This window comes from Parasteatoda tepidariorum, chromosome 6, assembly GCF_043381705.1.
Source record: "Parasteatoda tepidariorum isolate YZ-2023 chromosome 6, CAS_Ptep_4.0, whole genome shotgun sequence".
NCBI lineage: Eukaryota > Metazoa > Arthropoda > Arachnida > Araneae > Theridiidae > Parasteatoda > Parasteatoda tepidariorum.
In genome coordinates, this window is record NC_092209.1 from 86,888,273 (window position 1) to 86,910,867 (window position 22,595).

General features: G+C 28.2%; 1 protein-coding gene across 1 annotated transcript in view; it reads right to left on the minus strand.

The window, feature by feature from the left end:
* Nucleotides 1–22,595, minus strand: part of LOC107448921 (neuronal acetylcholine receptor subunit alpha-10-like) — a 208,549-nt gene that overhangs the window by 159,681 nt on the left and 26,273 nt on the right. Inside the window, exon 2 of the mRNA XM_016064298.3 lies at nt 10,754–10,826. The gene's annotated coding sequence lies outside the window, so the exon portion shown is untranslated. The remainder of the gene's footprint in view (nt 1–10,753; nt 10,827–22,595) is intronic.

The following is a 22,595-nucleotide window of genomic DNA, read 5'->3' on the forward strand; positions in this document are numbered from 1 at the left end:
CTTCTCCCAAATACTTGACCCAGGAGTTCTCTTGTCTTCTGGATTAGGTTCGAAATTACGAGGCTGCATAGTTGAACATTAGTAGTCGTAAACCCAAAAATTGAGTCCGGTCTTCAACATGGGTTAGTTCCATCAAAAAAAAGTCTTCCGCAAAAGCAAACTTCTCCCAATACTAGATTAAGGAGTTTCTTTGTCTTCTTGATTGGGTTCAAAATTACAAGGCTACGGAGGTGAACATTAATAGTCGCAAACCCAAAATTGGGTTGGCTGTTCAACGACGTATATAAAATAAAATAAAATGTATAAATGTTAGAGCCGCGATGGCTCAGCAGATAGAGTGTTCGCCTTCCAATGAGGTGAACCGGGTTCGAATCCCGGCAATGGCTGATCAATGGCTTCCGCATCCGGCTTGCACCGACCACAGTGCTGACGTGAAATATCCTCAGTGGTAGATGGATCATGGGTTAGAGTCCCCTTGCCGTCAAGCTAACCATGGGAGGCTATCGCGGTCTTCCTCTCCATGTAGCTCAAATGTGGGTCAGTTTCTTCAAAAAAAGTCCTCCACAAAGGCAAATTTCTCTCAAATACTTGACCCAGGAGTTTCCTTGTCTTCTGGATTAGGTTCAAAATTACGAGGCTGCGTAGTTTAACATTAGTAGTCGTAAACCCAAAAATTGAGTCCGCTATTCAACAACGGTTATAAAATAAAATAAAATGTATAAATGTTTTTAAAAATATCTTAGACAATTCATAGCTTAAATATTGATTTATTGGCTTTATCATTTCATTTTAATCAAAAATAATATTCCAAAGTAAAAAAAAGAATTTATAAGTAAAGAACTCTTTAAATTTTAATTTAATCAGCCTTTTCCTTTGGAAGTTTTTGTCGTGTGAATTTGTCATACGAAAATGTGCGACTCAGCAACAGACTTCAGCAATCAACTGGGGATTTATTTTCTTTTGTTGAATTGGATGTTCCACCTCTTATCCACAGCTTCATCAACAAATAAGGAAATTCTGTTTTCTTTCTGTGCTGTTTTCTGGAAATTATGTTTTTAATATTTTTAAAGAAATGTTTTAATACTTTGAGCGTTGAGCACCTGCGTGAGATAACACTTCGCTGTTATGCATTGCTCTCCCGTTGAATTACACGGAGAGGGGGGAAAAAAGAACAATTTATTGATGCAGTGAATACTGCATCTAAAAAATTTGAAATTAACACTCTGGGCGTTTTAAAATAATGCAGAGGCATAAGAAAAAACATGTAAAAGCACAAGAGTCCCAGACTTGTCAAGTCTACCTGCCTGTACATTCTCATAAATGCCATAATGGCTCAGAATCTACAGAAAATCAATACTTTCTCAGATATTTCCAGATAAAAAAAAGCATTGCTTTCGTTTCTCTGGCTTTTAAAATCACATCTGAAACATTAACCAAGAGTGAAAGCGCTTATAAAATTCATGCCTGCCACAATTTTTTTTTCATAACTCCCAAAACAGATTGAGCTTACTTTATATAAAACAAACGTAAAAACAAAATATTGTTACAAATATTTCAAATGTTTTTTCTCTCGTCTTTTGCAAGTGCAAAGAAAGTCAACGAATGTAATTCTCAATAGGCAATGACGTTAACATTTATTTTATATTTATTTGTGCGTAAAAAAATATGCTGAACCTGTGTCTATGTATGCATATAAAATGTAAAGCATATACAACGTGCATATATACGTATAATGTTCAAACAACTTGTATATGCTATATATTCACTTTGTTTTTTAATGTGTAAGAGAAAACTTTAAAAAATAAGAAGAAAGACAGATATCATATTTTTACCTTAAAAAGGATTTTTGATATAAAATTGTATAAAGTCTCAAAAGAGATTTTACATATTTCATTTCGTTAAAAAAATATATTTCAGAAGCTCACAAAAAATTGTATTACTTTTTTTTTTTTTAAATTTTAAAAAGATTTTGCAAATGATGTGTTTAAAAAGAAAAATATTTTGACTACTAAGGCATTTATGACCATTTTATAATATTTATGACCATTTCGAATGTTCTCAACAACACAATATAAATCAAAAAACAGCAAGACAGTTTGTAATTTAAACATAAGCCATCCACGAAAGCTTACAATAAGCATCCTTTCAGCGCTCAATTTTTCCACAACTTCCAAAACAGATGAAGCTCTGACAATTTAAAAAGAAAACTTTAACACTTTGGAGGAACATAAAAACAAAGTAATATTCCAAATATTTCAAATGTTGTTCCGCCTCGTCATTTGCAAAGAGAAAGTGCGAAGAAAGACGATGGACGAAGGAGAAGAAGGAAAAAAAATGAGCAATTTCCTCAGTGGGCGATGACGTCCGCATCTACCCTATCATTACTTGTACGTAGAACAACCCTCGCAAACCATCATTAGTTTAGAAGACATCGCAGATTACGTTATTTTTTTTTTCCGCTCTGTACCTGTCATCCTCGTTTTTCTCTCGTAGATTAGAGAAGAGGTTCTGTAAAGGTGTGGGGCCGTGCTTGGATCGTCATCGACATTAGGACCGATTCCTACAGAGGAAGACAGGTGTGTGACTGTGTCGGTTTCTATATCCGTCCGACATCAACTATTCTGGGACCTTGCTGTTGCTGCATCGGCTCATTCACCCAGATCTCAAGATAAACAGTAACGACGGTCACCGTTTTAGTTTTATTCATTTAGTTTCTTCAGTTTTAGTTTTTCTTCTTTTTGTATACAAGTGTATTTTCAGACATTCTTTTTTTACTGAGTCACCGAGAAAAGTTCTTTTTGGATTTGCCATCCATTTCGTGAGCGATCATTACTTTTTGGAAGCTTTTTGTGTGAGTGTAGTTTTAATTTTTTGACGCAGACGAAACATGTTTTAAGTTATATCTTGCGTCAAACTTTAAACTTGAACAAAACTCACAACATAAATAAGGAACATTTTAGTTTTTTGTATGTTCCTACGCTATATCTATTATATTTAAGCAGATGAAATTGTGTAATGGGCTTGTCATTTAATGCCTATGTTACCTCGAATACTCTCAGTTTTGATAGCTATCTCGAATTTTTCGCTGTCAGTGTGACAATCAAATTAGCTGTATCCTGCAACTTACTTTTGCTAAAATGTGGCTACTGTTTCTTTTTCTCTTTAAATCGAAAATTGCTGCGGAGCTATTATATAGAAGAGGCTTTCTCAAATTACGTATATTTTTTGCTGTTTTTGTCTGTTATATATCTTTTATTAAAGAACGATTATTTTCAGCATGAATTATAAAATTCATATTCAGTCGAATTGAAAATAAAACTTTTGATCTCCTTATTGGAATATTTTGATTTCTATTTTAAATAAAAAGGAAAATTTATTTATTTGAAGATCCGCCTGAAGACTCCTTATATTTAGAACTATAACGTAAACATAAGAATAAAAACTCTCATTTATTGTACCTGTAAAGACTGTTTTTCAAAGGCTATGTCGTCACATGGAATAACGTTTCTGTAACAGTTATCTATGAACTTTATGTTAAGTTTAACCAATATATAGACGGCGCCCTCTATGCTAATTTTAAAAATGGAGCAAAACATCAGTTTAGAGAAAAGTCACAGTTTTATGAAAATAAAAAAAAATGTGATCTAACTTTTTAATATTTAAAAAGTGAGCCTTGGTGGCTATGGGGATAGATCACTCACCTCCTAATGAGGTGACCCGGGTTCGAATCCCTGCTATGAATGTTTGACAGATATGAATTTCGAACCCGGCTCACACCAACCATAGTGCTGACGCAGTGGTGTAGTTTTGGGGAGGGTTTGCGGGATGAAATCCTCTCCGAAATTAAAGATTACTCGATTAATGAGCTAATGTACGGTCAGTAGGATGTTGATTTAAAAGCGTTCTCATTATATATATATATATNTTCTTAATTTTCTTCGTGTTTTTTTGTATTTATTTATTTTATATATATATATATATATATATATATATTAGAAGGAGGTAACCGATAACACCCCTCGAACATACGTTAAAACTACGCCTCTGTGCTGACGTAAAATATCCTCCGTAGTAGATGGATCATGGGTTAGAATCCCCTTTACGTCAGGCTAACCATAAGTGATTTCCGTGGTTTTCCTCTCCATACAATGCAAGTGCTGGTTAATTTCATTAAAAAGTCCTCCATAAAGGCTTTTACCCCTAAATTCTCGATCCAGGAGTATCCTCGTCTTCTAGATTGGGTTCAAAATCACAAAGCTATGGAGTTGAGCATTGATAGTCGTAAACTCAGAATGCGGTCGACTGTTTAACGACAGTTATAAAATAAAATATTTAACATGTTACTTTAACGCTTCATTATCCTTGGGATCATAAAAATGTGCAAAATTTAAGCATTATTCATTGATTTTGATAACTTTCATCTAGGTGAAGATTTATGGAAAAAGGTTAGCAACTTTTAAGATAGGTTAGTTACCTGTTCATTCTAAAACCCAGATAATTCCTTAAGGCAAGATGTTGCATATTGTTTAAAAATTATAGCTTTTGCTTAAGTGCTGTAACTTTAACTGTAAATTTTCTATTTTGTAAAATAATTGAATTGCCTTTTTTTTTTTTTAATTTCATGAAGAACACTTTACAACACTCCGACAGTTGTGTACTTGAGAAGGAGAAAACATGATTAGACCCAACTATGGGATTTAAATCAAATAATTTGACACCAACTTAAATTTAATTGGACACCTGTAAGTGACGTCACGTATGTGTGTCGAACCTGATTGGCTTCTGGGTTGACGAATGCCACATTTTACCCACAATGACGTTGCTTGCAATTATTAGTCAAAATGGAATGAGATGAAAATTAAAGATCATCTTTCTTACGCAATTTTATTCGAATAAAAAAAATATTACTTTACTGACACACTTGAAAACTAATACTCAAACTTGGTGAGAATGAGTAATCTATTTTTAAGCAAAATGTAGCAAGGTGTACTTTTCTATCTTTTATCGTTTATATTAAAATGATTTCCTCAATTAACTGACAATCGTTCATTTTTGTCCACTGGATATTTATTTGTACAAAAATTATGAAACTGAAGCTTTAAAATGTATCGTCAAAATGTTTTTCAACCAAATTTTTATATACGTAGTCATCAAGTGTAAGCAAAAAAACACATTAAAAATATAACTGCATACAAAACGATTTAAGAATTTTTGAATGCAATTCAACTATTTTGAATATTTATTTGTACGAAAACGCAGGATATTTATTTGTACAGAAAGTATTAAACTAAATATTTTTAAATGTGTCGTCAAAATGCTTACCAACCAAATTTTTATACAGAAAAATTTAAAAAAGTTAAAAAATTGTATTTTTTCTTTTTACTGTAAAAAATGCTGGTGTTAAGATAACACAATTTTTGGTGTCGAGGAAAACTTAGTTATTTTTACAGTGCAAGTAGTTACATTTTTTGTTTACTTTTTCACTGTTATAATTTTATTTGGTCATTTTTTGTTTGTTTGTTTGATTGCTTACCGACAACCACAATTTTTCATGTGCATTCGAATCAATTTAATGTCTTCATTGCACAAACATTTCCAGTAAAAAACGCACATTTTTGTAGCATATTCTTATAAATTCTTTCAGACAATTATTATTCTTTTTATATAATATAATTTTTAATTAATTATTTTACATACTTTTTTGCGCTATAACAACAGATTACTTAAAATTGTATTTAGTACAGCGTCAAAAGTGGTAGAAACAGTGTATTCTCAAAAAGCGTTCCAAATTTCTGTAGTTTTATAACTTTCTGAACTTTTCTTCCAAGTTCTTAACTTTAGTTATTAAAAAATAACGTAAGAAAATCATTGTAGTAGATATTCCTTGGAAAATAATGTCTTTAAGACAGAAAATAAACATTAAATATTTTTCAAAAGTGCATTTTTTTAACGTGATAAGAAGATAAATACCTAAACAGTGTGCGAAAACCCATTAAAAACATTTTAAGACATTTTCTTTATGCCTTTCCAAAATCTCCCAATTTGAAAGGTTAAAAATTGTATTAGAAACCGTAAACACGACAGAAATCATTCCATTCTTCTAAACACCCCAAAATAATATATCACATATACTTTATATATATATTCTTTGACAGTGAAAATATCTCCAACAACTTCAGAAAAAGATTGTGAAATAAAGCAACGAAGAAGTTATATTTTTTTCCCCAAAGAAAATTCAATGCTGGTCAATTTTGGAAAACCCATCACCATGCTTTAAAAAGATCCGAACAAATTTTTCAGCTGTCATACCAGTCCAGATTTAGACGAAATATTTTTTTTTCCCTCGAATTTTTTTTTTTCTGAAATAGAATGGAAGCCATGATATTTTTGTATGTGTCCACTAAAGTCTGAAACTTTTTTTTTCTACTTTTTTTTTATTTGTAATTTTTTCTGCTATTGTGTCGAAAGAAATGGATTCGCCATTTTGAAAATGCTTCGACGAAACTCCGGAATTAAACTGTTTTGAGTTTACTTTGAAATGGATTCCACCTTGCTGCCATTCTGAAATTGGAGAAAAGAAATAGTCGCTCTCGGGGGAATGCTGCAATTTTACAACAATTTTAACTTTTTTTTTTGGTCGTATGAAATATTTAACTCGGTTACGGGTATGGTTCCAAAAAAAAATTCTTGGTCGGATTCCATTTCTAAAGAGTATTCGCTAAAGATTTCATTTTTAGTTGGATATTACATCCTCTGGGAGAACTTGAGGTAAAAGTATTATACGAAAAATATCCGTGAAATGAGACTTTCTAAATCCCAATATAATTATCTTCAAAGTATGAAAACACATTGTACTGTGGCACTGCAATCTGTACCGCAATGAATAATAATATTTTCAATAAAAGTAGCATTAATAAGAAATACCACTCTTGAAGATGAAATGCTAGTTGTATGTGCGACGCAGGATAAACAAGTATGCGAAATATAAAGTTTATGCATTGAACAGTATAATTCCTAAACAAATCTTCTAGTTTTTCCGTATGAAGAAGCCTGTTTCATGATATGAGGGACCCACATAATTGCGAAATCTATGCTAAACACGAGAAAAAATTCCTGCTATTTTTTTTTAATTTTATTTATTTATTTATCGTTAAAATACGGAAATAGTAGACGGTTTTTACTTTTTTTTCGCATTATCATCGAAGTTTATAACTCTTGTTTTTACGTTTATACTAGCTGAATACCCGATCTCTGAACAGGGATCAAAGCTATTTATCTTGAAATATCAATCTCTAGACATTGTGATAACTATATTTAAAAAAGTATTCGCACAACGTCTTATAAAAGCCATAGATTACAATCATATCATGATTATAAACAACGATTATATTTGTGGTAGTAATATCGGTTCGGGACGATTTCGGGAGTAATATAGATATTGTGAGTAGTATCAGTTGATAGTCTCTGCCAAGTACTAGATACTATTGTGATAATATTGAACAGGATATTATCGTATTATTTAACCCCTGCGATGAAATTAACGAAAACTATAGTATTGAGAGTATTACCGATAACTATAGTCCAAATATCGATTAACCGATATTTTTCCAGATCTATTCCTATATGTATATAAAGCTATATTTTAATGAAAAAATATTTTACCAAAATATCGATATTTTCCAACAATACTTCGTGATATTGCAATTCCAATGTCGCCAAGCCATTGTTAAAACGTTTCAATTCTTCCAATAAATAAAGAAGCAAAAATAGGGAAATTTTGGCATTCCCGCAAAAAGTAGAATGAATACATTGATGTCTTCAGTAATCTGCAGTAATATGAAAAACAAAACAGCTAAATAGCAATATAATAGTTTTGTTTAAGTTGTATGTCTATTAAGTTTTCAATGGTAGTTCTATTCAAGAGTATTCTTTAGTTTAAAAAAATTTCGAGAGTTTTATTTAAATTTTAATATGGTTGAGCTATAATCCATACTTTAAAAGCCATTTTTCTGCTATAATTCGAATAAAGAACCACTCCAAAAAATACTTCTTTGAATATGTGAAAATAAAAATTTCCAATTAATTAGAATATTTAAGAAAAGGCAATAAACCTTAGTGGGGAAAGAAACGCATTTGTTAACCGTGAAAGGTCAAAAGTATCCTTAAAGAATCTTCACTCTTTTTTAGGATTTCAATTCATTAAAATATATTGGACGCTAGAATCCGTTACGTCATGCTCACTGGCGCGAATAAAATTTGGCAACCATTCAAGAAAAGAAATAAAGATAAGAAAAGATCTTGTTAATCTTTTACGGCACCAGAAGAAATCATAAAAATAAAATAAAAAACGAAGAAAAGAAAATTCATTTCCAAAAAAAAAAAATCATACGTTGAAAAAAGCATGGTAAAAAGAATGCACAAAAAGAGTTCTGAAACATTTGGAATCAGATATCCGTTAGAATTCTTTTCATCATCGCCAAGTAACTCTACTACCCTTAGAAATAAAAGGTGTCTTACTTTGCTTACATTTTAGAAAAAAGCTATTTCTCTTTGGCATAAAAAATGTTTAAAAAATCGAAAAACACATTTTTTACACGATAATGTTAAGTCAGATGACATGAAGAAGAAGAAAAAATGATTGGTTGGAATTCTCAGAATTGTAATTCTTTGGTAATCGTTTGCTGGAATATTTTAAAAGGAAGATATAAATAAGCATTGAATACAGTTTTGCAGTTAGAACTAATGTGCATGAGAAAAATATACATTTAGCTCCATTCAGAGCTATAATAATCAAAATATGTTGCGATAATAAATCATCACATTTTGGGAATGAAAAGAATAAATTAAATGAATCAAAATGAAGTGATATTTCCCTTAACTAAATTAATCAAAATGAAGCGATATTAACTATGAATAAGTTAAATGAATCAATACAGCGAGATATTTACCATGAATAAGTTAAATCAAACAAAATATTGTGATATTTACTATGAATAAATTAAATTTATCAAAATGAAGTGATATTTACTATCAAAATGAAGAGATATTATAAAAAATTAAATAAATAAAAATAGAATGATATTTACTATAAGTAATTCCATAAGTAATATGAATATCCATGCTTAAAAAAAAAAACAAAGAAAAGTTTTGAAACATTTGAAATCAGTGATTGCTTGCTGGAATATTTTAAAATAAATATATAAATAATCCATCCTATTGAAATTGAAATAATTAAATTGAATTTAGATAACATACACTGATCTCTTTTATGTACCGAAATATTTAAAAATGAGAATACATCACATGTTTATGTTTTGCATAAATTATATAAACAGGTATCTCTAAGGAATAGAAGGTGTCTTATTTAGTTTGTATCTTACAAAAATTTATTTCCCAATCGGCCAAAATATAAATAAATAATTAATCGAAAAACACTTTCTCTTTTTGCATGATTGAGTAATGTTAGAAGACGGAGAAAAAATATATTATCGATACTATTTTTTTTTAATCGTAATTTGTTAGTAATTGTTTGTCATATTTTTAAAAGGAAGATTTAAATTTAAATAAATACTTGAATATGTCATATTTTTAAAATTTATGTCATATTATTATTGCTTGTCATATTTTTAAAAGGAAGATTTAAATTTAAATAAATACTTGAATATGTCATATTTTTAAAATTTATGTCATGTTATTATTGTTTGTCATATTTTTAAAAGGAAGATTTAAATTTAAATAAATACTTGAATATGTCATATTTTTAAAATTTATGTCATATTATTATTGTTTGTCATATTTTTAAAAGGAGGATTTAAATTTAAATAAATACTTGAATATGTCATATTTTTAAAATTTATGTCATATTATTATTGTTTGTCATATTTTCAAAAGGAAGATTTAAATTTAAGTAAATACTTGAATACGGATTTACTAAGTGANAAACAATGGCTAACTTTTAACCAATCAGAAAATTCCATTTCGATTTTCGCTGATACCGCTGGAACGGTTTGTGGCAGAATGTTCTATTGATAATCTAAACCATTCTCGAATCCTTCTGAAGGTACAGAGAAAATTTCATTTAAATCAGTCCAGCCGTTTAGGAGGAGTTCAGTTACATACACACGAACAGACGAAATATATATATAAAGATAAGAGAGAGATTTTTTTTTAACTTGATAGAAATTATACGATAAAAAGAAATAAAACAATGGGTTAGAATTCTTAGAATTGTAGTTTATTCGTAATGATGTCCTGCAACATCTTGAAAAAAATATATAAATAAATACTCACTGCAATGAGAAATAAATCTTTTCTAAATATATTTAGCAATGTTTAATTCTAAAATTCCATCAAACATTTTCTTTAAAAACAATTAATAGGAAATTAGACGGTAAAAATTTTAAAATTTGAAATCTTAGTATAATACTTAGTCCTATTATTATCAGAATAGTTTTGAAAAGTTCCTAAAATAAACTTAACAGAAATATTTTTGAACTCATTTCATTTTTAAATTGTTAAATGTTTATCCCAAAGTTTTTAAAGTACTTAATAATTTTTACCCAATTACTTAACAATGTTTCTTTTTAAGGATAATAAGGTAAAAAAACAAAAGTAATTAAATATAGGGTTAAAATTAGTGCATGAAAATTATATAATCTTTACTAGAATCATTTCGAAAAGATACTTTTGGAATAGAACAATTTATTAAAATCGATTTAATATAAAAGAGAATATGATAAAAAAAGAAACATACCCTAAAATATCTGAAAAATATTGAACACTGGTTTCCATAAAAATTTTCATCATCTTCAAATTAAGTTTCTATCCTAAGAAAAATATAAAATATATGCTTATCATAAATATTATCAAACTTTATACTACAAATACATTTATAAAAATCATTGCAGCATGAGGATGGACCTTTAAAAGAAATTTTTTATCATTATTAATTAGAAACCTATACTATTATAATCTAGAAACCGAAGTTTTTGTTAGTGAGTTATGCATATAGAAAATACCTACTTATTGTACCAAGTGTCAAGAAAAATATTGAAAAATTAAGTCAATATTAATTTTTAATTGCACCTAATTTTGCATTTTGATATTTAATTCTTCATTCATTTAATTATTTCTCCCCATTTTAATATTTTTTGTTGCTTACGTAGTATTTTTTTGAAAAATTGCTTATTTGCTTTTTTTAAATCGTTGATTAATGATATAATTTGAAATGGTTTTGAAAAGTTTTATGTTTGCGTTAATAAAAAAATAAAATTTAAAATTTTTATAAACTGTTATTAAATAAAAGCATTTTTATAAATGTTATTATTTAAAAAATTAGCATTTCAAGCTATGAAACCCATCCTTTTTGCGTAATTATTGTTGTAACCTTTATTTGTGAAAAAAAATTTAAATTTATATTTTATGCAAGGAATTACTTTATTTGTGACTAAAAATCTTAAAACATTTTAATTTTATGAAACAAGTTATCTTGAATTTTTATGCGTGGCAGGCATTTTTATTTGCGTTTAAGGACATTTTTAATTGAATGTAGTTAAATAATTTAGTCTATTAATATATCAATCAGTTTACTTTTTTTTTAATTCTGCATATAAGGTGCAGTGCATAGTTTACACAAAAAAGGTTCGTTATTCTTACTTCCTTCTAATATTCATTGCTCCATTAATAATGAAATGCGAAAAAAATGAGTCTTTCAGCTTCCTAGAATTGTTCAATTGTTATGAAAATTTTTGCTAATTATCTATTAGAAATTGTATTCATTTATCGAACCTGCATTCATAAATTAGAAGAATAATATAAAATGATTTATTCGAGGAATATATTAATTGGAATGATATTTATTAAAATACTAATTAGAAAAGTATTCATCAGAACATTCATTAGAAGAATATTCATTAGTAAACTAATTCATTTGAAGAGTAAAAAAAATGTACAAAAAACAAATAAATATTCCAAATAATTAACAGAATCAATAATTTTGTGTATTTTTAATATTAATAATACTTAAGGTCACGGTAAATATTATTAATATTTAAGATCTTTATTAATAACCAATTTTATAATTAGAAATTCAAAAAAGGATAAAATTAAGTTTTATATGCAAAAAATACACCTAGTTTACAGGCTTCTTTAAAAGATATGTAAATAAAGCCAAACATTTTATTTATTAATTTTTTACATTAAATGCGAAGAATCATTATTATGTGTAAAGAGTAAATAAAAAAACAATCTCAAATATTTTGCAACAAAATATCAATTCAAAATCATTTAAAAATATCTAAATTAAGTTTCTATATTAAGAGAAAATTGCGTTTTTGCTTATTTTTAAAAAAATCCCTGAAAGGTGAAATATATCTGTTTCGTGGTTCGAATTTTAGGAATTGTACTTCATTTAAACCTGTTTTATAAATATTTTAAAGAATGAAATAAATAAAAAAATTTAGAAAAATTTATGAATTAATATTCTAAATAATTTTTCTAAATAATTTTTCTAAACGATTTACATTTTAAATATTTGACTATTTAGCATATTAACTTTTTCAAATTATTCAAACAACATGATAAAAAATATGGAATTATAAATCGGAAGGTAAAGTTATACAAAATACAAAATTGATAAAATTAATTTCCTTTTATCTTTATAATCAAATATTTTTATGCAAATGAGAAAAAGAAACAATTTATTTTCAGAAATTTTGATAATAAAGTAAATTTGAGCTGGAAAGAAATAACATCAAGAAAAACGACTGAAACATTGTAAACTTCGATATTTGTTAAAAGTCTTCTAAAAATGCCCAAATTAATTTTCTATCTTGAGAAAGAGTTTATATCTTACTTTTCTTGCATTTACCCAGGAGCTATTTTTTCCATATTTCAAAAAATTTCAAACATAATTTAATAAAGCACTTTTTATTTGATAATAAAATATCAGACAAGAGAACAAGTTGTTGAATTTTTTAAACTAATTTATTCAAAATCGTTTGCTAATATACTAATAAAATAAAAAGAAAAGAAAACGATAATAATAGCAGCAAAATCTTTTCAAATAGTTTCACATTTATTTTAAAACACTTTTTTTAAGGCAAGCGATATTTTTAATTGATAAAAATGATTGTCTGATTATACTGATAATGGATATCTCTCCATATTTGTCTTTACAATTATTAAAATCCTTATAATTTTGCTACTGTACTGTTTTTGAATAAAAGATTATTGTGAATAAATAGTAAAACATTTATTTTAAAATATATTCTCGGTATGATAATGGAAATATTAAAAAAAATTCTATTTAGTTTCAATTCATATACTTTATAATATTTTAAAATAAAGAATCCTTTTAATCAGAATTAGTTCTTTAAATCAGAGATTTTTAAATCTGAATTTTCATAATTATTACTTAATTCCAAACCGTGACCAATAGTTATAAGTTTATTTCTAATGCAACGTTTCTATACAAATCAGCAATAAGAAATTAGCATTTTATGATCCTCAATCTATACTCCAATCTTAAAACAACATAAATCTGACACAAGCCTAAAACTTAAATGCTAATAAATCACACAATTAATAATTAGATGTTTTTAGATAACAAGTAATTGCTAAACATAAAAGAAATAGTCAATATATTGAAAAATGTCAGCATTTTTTTAAAAATCACCATTCGAATTTATAAAAAGTATTTTCATGGTATATTGAGACTACTAGGCATTATAATGAATTTCTATTACGCGAAATTTTTTTACAGAGATAAATATCGAATACAGCAAATACGCATATATTATCCCTAAAAATAATTATAGAAAACAATTATATCCTGATCCTGATCTACAACAATAAATATGGTATAAAAAATATAGTGTGGATTATCGATAATGATGACCATCCAATACAAGATTATCTTGAGTGTTTATAAACTTTATTTGGATAATGAAAGTAATTAATGTAGAAATTGTAAAATAGCAAAATTGGAAAAATATTGCAATATACCGTGTAATTACAGTTTCTCTAAAATAATATAACAGAAGAAAAATACTATTATACATCTGCACTGATATAACAAAATATAATTGAGCATTTTAACAAATAATGATATAAGTTTTTTTCTTAGAAACTTAGGTGATTCCCGAATTGATATTAAATCTAAGTATAAATTACATGAGATCTATGTAGTTATACTTTTACATGCATAACTTTTTTTGCAATTGTGATCCAAGCTTACTAATGGAAATACGCAAGAAAAACTTAAATTTTCATTTTTGCAGAAAGTCAAAAGATAAGTTTGTTTATTTAACATAGCGGTGCAAACCAGCACCTACTGTAGTAGCCTATTTTCTAAATGTAGAGGTACAAAATTAAAGTATCAATACTTTTAAATCTCTCAACATTTCGGTTTTTACTTTAAAAAATGTGGAAAACAATTGTAGCTCGAGGATTTAAAAAAAATTAAGATGTAAGAAGTTTAGAAAGAATAAAATAATAATAATAATTTAAGAATTTTTCCTCAGGCTAAGTTAAAAACCTATATGTATAGTTAAAAACCTATAGTATAGTTAAAAACCTATAGTAAAACATTATGTGATTTCTTATTTCAAAATAACTGTACATATACTTTGTTTTTGAAATTTTCATTACAAATTTATAGTGCTCATATTATATTAAGAAAATTTAAATTATTCTTGAATAATATAAAAACTGACTTGATTGAGGCCACCGTAGGAAAATTTTTTTGCCGGGGCCTTTTTTCCAGAAAAAAATTGTGAACCTTTAATTCAAAAAGACACGAAGTGTTTCGCAATGATTAATCTTAATATATATTTTTAGAATCTTTGACAGAAATAAGAATAAAAAAGTAGGTACGCAGAGGATTTTATATTAATATTTAAACAAAGATAAAAGAAAAACGCTTTCCAAATCTGATGAATCAATCTTGTAAAAAGTGGTTATACAAAGCATCAAAACTATTATGAATGCTTGATAAAACTTGGCAAACTTGGAGACAGGTATTAATGTCTTCAATGCTAATATTATAAAAGTATATATATTAAGAACAAGACATCTTACGTGTTCCTTTGAAGACATTTTCAGTCTTCTTAACGAAATTACATTAATTTTTTTAAAATTTATTAATACTAACAAAAATGGGACATTCACTAGGTTCTTTTCCAACACAACCTTTACCATAGGACTAATAATGATATTATGAGTACTAATAATCATTCAGGCATTTATCACGTATCTTGTTATTGTAACCTTGGCTACATCGAGCTATTAAAGGTAGTATCGGATCTTAATAATACTGTCCTATCGAATTATCAATGGGGCATTAGCACGTAACTAGTCAATGCAACCTTGCCTGAACCGTGATGGCTCAGGAGATAGAGCTTTCGCCTTCCAATGAGGTGAACCAGGTTCGAATCCCAGCAATGGCTGGTCGATACGAATTCCGCATCAGGCTTGCACAGTGCTGACGTGACATATCCTCAGTGGTAGACAGATCATGGGTTAGAGTCCCCTTGCCGTTAGGCTTACCGTGGGAGATTCACGTATCCTTCCTCTCCATTTAACTCAAATGAGAGTTATTTCCCTCAAAAAAGTCCTCACAGAGCTTGGCTGTTCAAAGACGGTTGTAAAATCAGGTATAAATGCAACTTTGCTGAGGTAAACCGGGTTCAAATCCCAGCGATATCTTGTCGATACGAATTCCGCATCCTGCTTGCACAGACCACAGTGCTGACGGGAAATATCCTCAGTGGTAGACTTCTCCTCACCATGTAAAGCAAATACGGGTTAGTTCTAACAAAAAATCCTCCACGAAGGCAAATTTCTTACAATACTTGTTTTTGGAATTCCCTTGTCTTCTGGATTCCCTTGTCTTCAGGAATTCCCTTGTCTTAGGTTCAAAATTACGAGGCTATGGAGTTGAACATTCGCAGTCGTAAACCCAAAAAAATGTGTCGGCTGTTCAATGATTGTTATAAAATTAAAATAGAATGCTACTTTGCCTTCATTGGGCTATTTAAAGATCCCATCAGCAAGATCCCATAAGATTATCGGGACAGTTACCACTTATCTTGCCAATGTAACCCCGCCAACATTAGAAAAACCAGATACACTTTAAAATTTATTTAATAGAACACGTGAGGCATGACCGTGGTCAAAAATTCGATAAATCATCTATTGCAGCAAATTGCTGGGATTTAGTACGTAAATTGAAGTTAAAATTCTTTCTACCCCTGTGTCGTGAAAGCTTGAAGTTCTGAAATTTTGTTTTATTCATTTGAATATTAATTCCCTAGTAAATTATGTCAGTTCTACACTGCTCTTACACCGTACATGATAATATATCCTGCTCTAATTTGTTTTCTTCGGCCACCGTCGTTTCTTTCTACTACCTGGGTTTTCCTTGTTTTGTTTTCTTTACCATTATTTTCTTTTTCATTGTGTTTAGTCTTGAGAATGAGTTCCTTGCTTTGAGCGTTCGAAACATGTTGATTTTTTTCCGCCTTAATTTTGAAGCAAAAAAAAATTATTTCAAAAACAAATATGTCGTTCCGTTTCAGTTTCTCGTTTGCAAATGACCGAAATTGTAATTATAGACTTTGACGGGTGAATGTCGACAATCATATGGTAGCTTTATTAAATGTCCGAAATGTATGCTAAATCTGATTTCGAAACTAATTTATTCATCGAATTTATTCAATGTTTTAATATTCAATTAGGATGCCAATTACCAAGTGACTGTGTGATAATTGGCAGCCACCGGTGAAAGGCGACAATCATTAGATTTCGGTCTTTCACAATATCTAATGATTGTCACCTTTGATTTACTTAATCATAACGCAATAACTAAAAAATATCTAGTTTCGAAAAAAAAACTTTTTTTATAAGAGTTCTTTAACTTTCTCGTAAGAATAAAAGCAATTCTCCGTCATCAGATCTACAGAAATAAAATGTTTGTTTTGAATTTGATGCCATATAATGGCTTATAGAAATTTATAACAATGCAATATTTCACGCAAAGGCTCGACAAAATTAACTCGTTTGACACTATCTGGCAGGAAGGGAAAAAAAAGACGAAATTTCGAAGATCACTACTTCAATTCGATCAAATAATGATCGGGCAACAAAAAAAAGCAAGCGATAAAAAATCAATTTGACAAAAAAGGAGAAGGAAAAAAAAAAGCTTTTAGTGCTTAAGAATTTTATGATCTCTCCTCCGTTTTTAAGGAACACTTCAACGCATCTAAATTGCATATCGACGTAAGGGAAGGAAATTCAATCTAAATTGATTCCTTCAGGCGAAACGATTCTGTCTGATTATATCTATACAGAGAGTGCCGCCTGGCGGGTGTCTTGGGAGACTAGTGCAACAAAGTGAAAACGATAATACACACGCCGACACAGGTGAATGTTGTCAGACGATTTTATATTGCAAAATGTGATTTTCACAGTCAACTGCACTCTTGTTAAGGCGAAAGCTACTTTTGTGCCTCAGGCTAAAAAAAAAATTGGTAGCTCTGTGGTGACAACAGATTGGTTCTGAAAGACGTCGTAAATTTTATTTCTTATTTAATATAAAAAGTATGTATGTTAGTGTTATTCACAAAAAATGTTTATTCCTTAACAAGATTTTTTTGAATAAAAAAGAGGTTTAGATTAAGGAGAAAAAAATGTGCCAAACTTAATTTAAAACATATCGGCAAACAAACACTAACGTTATTCAGAAAGAAAGAAAGAAATTACATTGTTTTGTTTTTTTAATTTATTTTAAGTACTACTTAGTTATTTGTTTCTGTTAGTTCAAAGGAAAAAAATTCAATACTCTCTCATTGCGAACAATGATGATATTAAGTGCAAAAAAAATTACTGGTTTTTAATGGCGTATGTAGAGTAACTCAAGTCAAGATTTATTACCAAAATAAGCATCTATGCAACTTATGTAAGACAAAATATTATACTGAATATACTGGCTGTAAATACAGGACGATAGATAACTTTTAAAAAAATAATAAACTACTAATATTTAAAAAGAAAATTCTGTACTACTTTTTTGGGAGACAATCAAAGAGAATTAGATATAATAATGAACTATGCATTAAATATCACCAACCTAACATTATAAAACCAATCAAGTTATACAGAATTAGATGGTGGGGTCATATCTTTCGGTGTGAAAATATATATCGATATGAACTCCACCAAAAAACCAACGTTTCGAGGGAACAAGAAGAAGACACCTTTCACACTCAAGATGATTGACACGTGTGGGAAAAACTCTAAGAACCAAGAAAGTAGAAAGATGGTGAAACCTTGCATCGAACTGTTTTACTTAGAGGAAGTGAAATGAGAAGGCTTTGGCACAAACTAGGCTGTAGTTCCTGTCAAGAAGAAGTTTTATAAAGAGTTCTTGTCGAAAAATTTTTGAAAACAATAATTGAAGCAATTTAAGTAATAAAAATGTTCCTTATTTTTATCTAAGTCACAAGAAATATATTTTTCCAAGTTAAGCTGCGGTAAATTATTGCTAATAACAATCTGAAATATATAGTACTGACTTTGACATCGTTACACATAATCAATACTGAAAAATATTCAAAACAATTCAGGTAAAAAGAGGTTTCTGTAACTATAATTGCTTTGAATTATTATTAAAACCAGAGTTTTTGTACCAATTACTTTACATTAAGCATCATTCAAAAACTGTCTTATGTCTTCGAAGAATATTTTTACTTTGGAATTGTAGCGGAAAAATGCGGAAAATCTTTCTAAAAATCAATTACAAAACAACAATGCTTTATCAACTTAATAAAGTAAAACTACATTTATGTTGTAGTTTTTTTTAATATAATAATATCTTTTAAATCTAGGAATTTGAAACATCAACATAAGGCTAACAGCTAAGACAAACCGGGGTGAATTTTGAGTTTCGCCAATGTACGCTAATGGGGGAAAAAGTTTAAATGATCCTGTAATAGTAGAACAATTTTTGGGTCAATATCTATACATAAAACTTCTTTAGATTTCGAAACTATCTTTTTCAGATTCAGTCGATTCTCTAAGATTCAGAAATTTGTAACTTCAAGTAATTTTAGACCACCTGAAGCAAATTTGATAAAGCACAAGCTTTTCTACCCTAAGAAAAAGCAGTTGTGATTGCCTCGTATTACTAAACTTTATTTTGTGTCAATACCTTTACATATGAGGAAAGGTTATTTTTGCAAGTGAGGAAACAAAATGCGTTGATGCTGTATTGCATGAATCAATATAATTTAAGCAAATGCGACAAATTCAGAACTAAAAATACATTTACTGTAAATTCTGTTTGGTCATTTAGATATTTTTGAAGTCAAACATTTAGGATTTAAAAACACTAGTGGTAGAACTAGATTGGACTAAAACACTACGATTTTAGATTTGCGAGGCATTAAATAGATTTCAATTACAAAGTGTCATAGATTTTATTTATGTATAAGAAAATGTGGTGATATCAGTTGTTATTTTGTTAGTTATTCAAATTTAAATTTCGTCAAGTGTATCTAAAAATCCACTCAATATTTGAATTTCTTTTTCTATTTGTGCTATAAAATTGCCAACCAAAAAAATAACAGCTGAATAACTGACAGTTCAGGATTATTAATAATGCAGCTCTGTATAAAATAATCATAAAGAATATTTTGAGCATTACTGTGTTACATCCTGGTAGTGTATTTGGTTTCTTGGGTTTTTATACTGCCAGCCCAATAATTACTACATTAATTACAGTAATTACTACATTATTAAAATTATTATATTACTTTTTTCGTCGGAGTAAATAAAGTCTAAGGTTTATACCAACAAGTCTATAATCACCGTCACATTGAAAAATAAAATTAAATACCTTATGACCCTAATTCAGAATTTTATCAGTTTCATGGCATGATTCGAAAGGGAAAGGAGTACACTGTAAAAAAATTTAGGATAAAATTACGGTAATAAAGTACCGGCACTTACGGTGCATCGTTCGTAAAATCCATTTTACGGTCAAATCCATTTTTACCGTAAAATAGTATACCGCAATTTTTAAAGTAATATTTACTTAATTCTAATTCACTGTAATTGAAAATTCCAATTAATGAGTGCATCTTTGGCGTAATACCCAGATGTTGCTGTGCCCTGATGATACTGACGGTACCCTCCTACCTCATTAATTCAAATACTGTTCCATGCCCATACACAACCCTATAAAATATTTTATGAATTAAAAAAAAATATTTAAAAACTTGAGTTTTCAATAAAAATTACTGGTAAAAATTTTTGGGACACCCTCTGTAATACTCACCGAAAATTTAAAAAAAAAATTGAAATGAAATAATGAGAAGTGAATTAACTTTTTAATTTAAAATCCCAATAAATTTCAAATTCAAAGAGGGAAAAATAAGCAATTGAAATTAATCAAAGCAACAAAACTTTCAAGATAACCTCAATAAAATAATTAAATTTTAAGAATAAACAATTCAAAAGTGATAAAATTAAAATGCATCGCTAATTAGCTTAAAGGGGCTGAACTCCAAATAAAATATACAATCAATTTTTTAAAAAAAATCATTAAAACTAAAATCTTTCATATTAAAACTGACTAAATCTAATAAAGTTTTGCGGAAAACAACCCGATTCCAAAAACAATCAAGAAAAACTCAAACATTTAAAATAATTATATTTATCAATATATCTCTGGTTATAAATTTAGCTTTATCGAACAAGAACTGCACAAAAGGAGTCAGAAAATTAGATGTAGGTATAACAAATCATTTAATTTAAAAAAAATAATATGTTCGCTTAAACCTCGGAAGAGAATTAATTAATATCCGAAACTCCAAGTTTGAATTATATTTTATTTGTTTTCCTGAGGTAAATTTTCAAAATTAATTTCTCATGGAATGTGGAATCCAGATTTCTAATAACATTTTACCAGCAAATGTTTTTTTTTTTTTAACCTCAACTTCACTCACTTTAATTTCGACGTTAAGATTATGTTTTAAAGTTAAAAGAAAATAAATCTTCTGTAATTAGAAAAGTTATGATTTAAATTTCAATTACGGTTTAATTAATATTTTAAACTAAGGAAGTTTAAATTAATGTAATAAATTTTATGATGAATAATGCAAAAAATGATTATTTCGGAAGAATATATAATATTAATAATTAAAGTATAAAAATATAAGAAGAGATAAAAATATCGTTTCATATTTCAGAACTTAATTTAATATTTTAATCTTCTAAAAATGAATTCTTTATTGATGTTTACAGAAGAAAACACTTAAAATATAATTTTTATATAGAATGTAAAAAAATATTTTTGCATAGTTACCGCCATTTTTGGTGCTAAGATAAATTAAATACATTTTAAAAACAAAACTGCAGCTATAAGTCACATTTGTGGGTATGGGAGATGTTCTTCTTCTTGGAGATACCCAGTTAATGTGAATATATTGCTAAAAATATAAACGAAACATTTGTTTTTAAACGAAATTTTCTTGTAGTGAAGCCATTGAATTGATTCTAAAGTTTATAAAAATATGTGTTGTCAGAATACAAACAAAGAAAAAATGAATAAATAAATAAACGAAGATTTCAGCGAAAAAGTTAATAAAATGAGACTGCATGCATTGTAAAAAAAAATTTTAATTTATTTCAGCATCAAAAAATTGCTGGCAACTATATGCCAAATTTTTTACAGCGTAAAGAAGTTTATACAGTTATCCGATTATTTAAAATTCCAAAACTAGTTTGAAATCTCCTTTTTTTAATTATTTTAACATAAAATTTTTAAAAATCGGTTAAATTTCTCACCAAAAAATTAGTTCTCTTTGAAGAAAGATGGTTTGACATAATTTAGAGCCATTATTAAAATGAAAGATCAAAGCAAACAATATTTGATTTATTTGAACTATTTAAACTATTTGAACTATTTAAAGCCATTATTTCAACTAACTTGAAACATTTGTGGCTTCTCACAAAATTTATTGGCTTTTAAATTTAAAATTTTTCGAAATAATAATGTATCAATCACACAAGCTCCAGTTTTCCTAGGTAACTGAAATCGACGTCACACGTGGACAACTTAATTCGTTTTTTATTTTATTTTTTTTTTTTTTTCGTTTTTTTTACGCACTGTACTTCTGTATTTGGATGTAAAAATTTTTACAAAAATGTATTTGGATGTAAAAAATTTTAAAAAAATTTTAAGCATCTTTTGGATAAAATTTGAGAATGACAAAATTAAAGAGTTTTGGCATTCTTACTGTGTTCGAGTTCCTTAAATCTTTTTACTTCGACAAATTTTTGAATTTCGGAAGCAAAAGTTCTGAGATTATTTCAAGAGTAAGGTGAATGATTTATCTCCTAAAAGTCCAAAAAATGGTAAAGGAACAAGATTTAAGGATCACGAAGACATTAATAAAGTCCCGATCTCAGACAGAACTGAAAAGCTTTCCGAAGAAGGACTTTAAAACTTTTACATCCTGGTACAGAAATGCATTACGGCAAGTGAAGAAGTGAAGATATATATATATATATATATATATATATATATATATAGC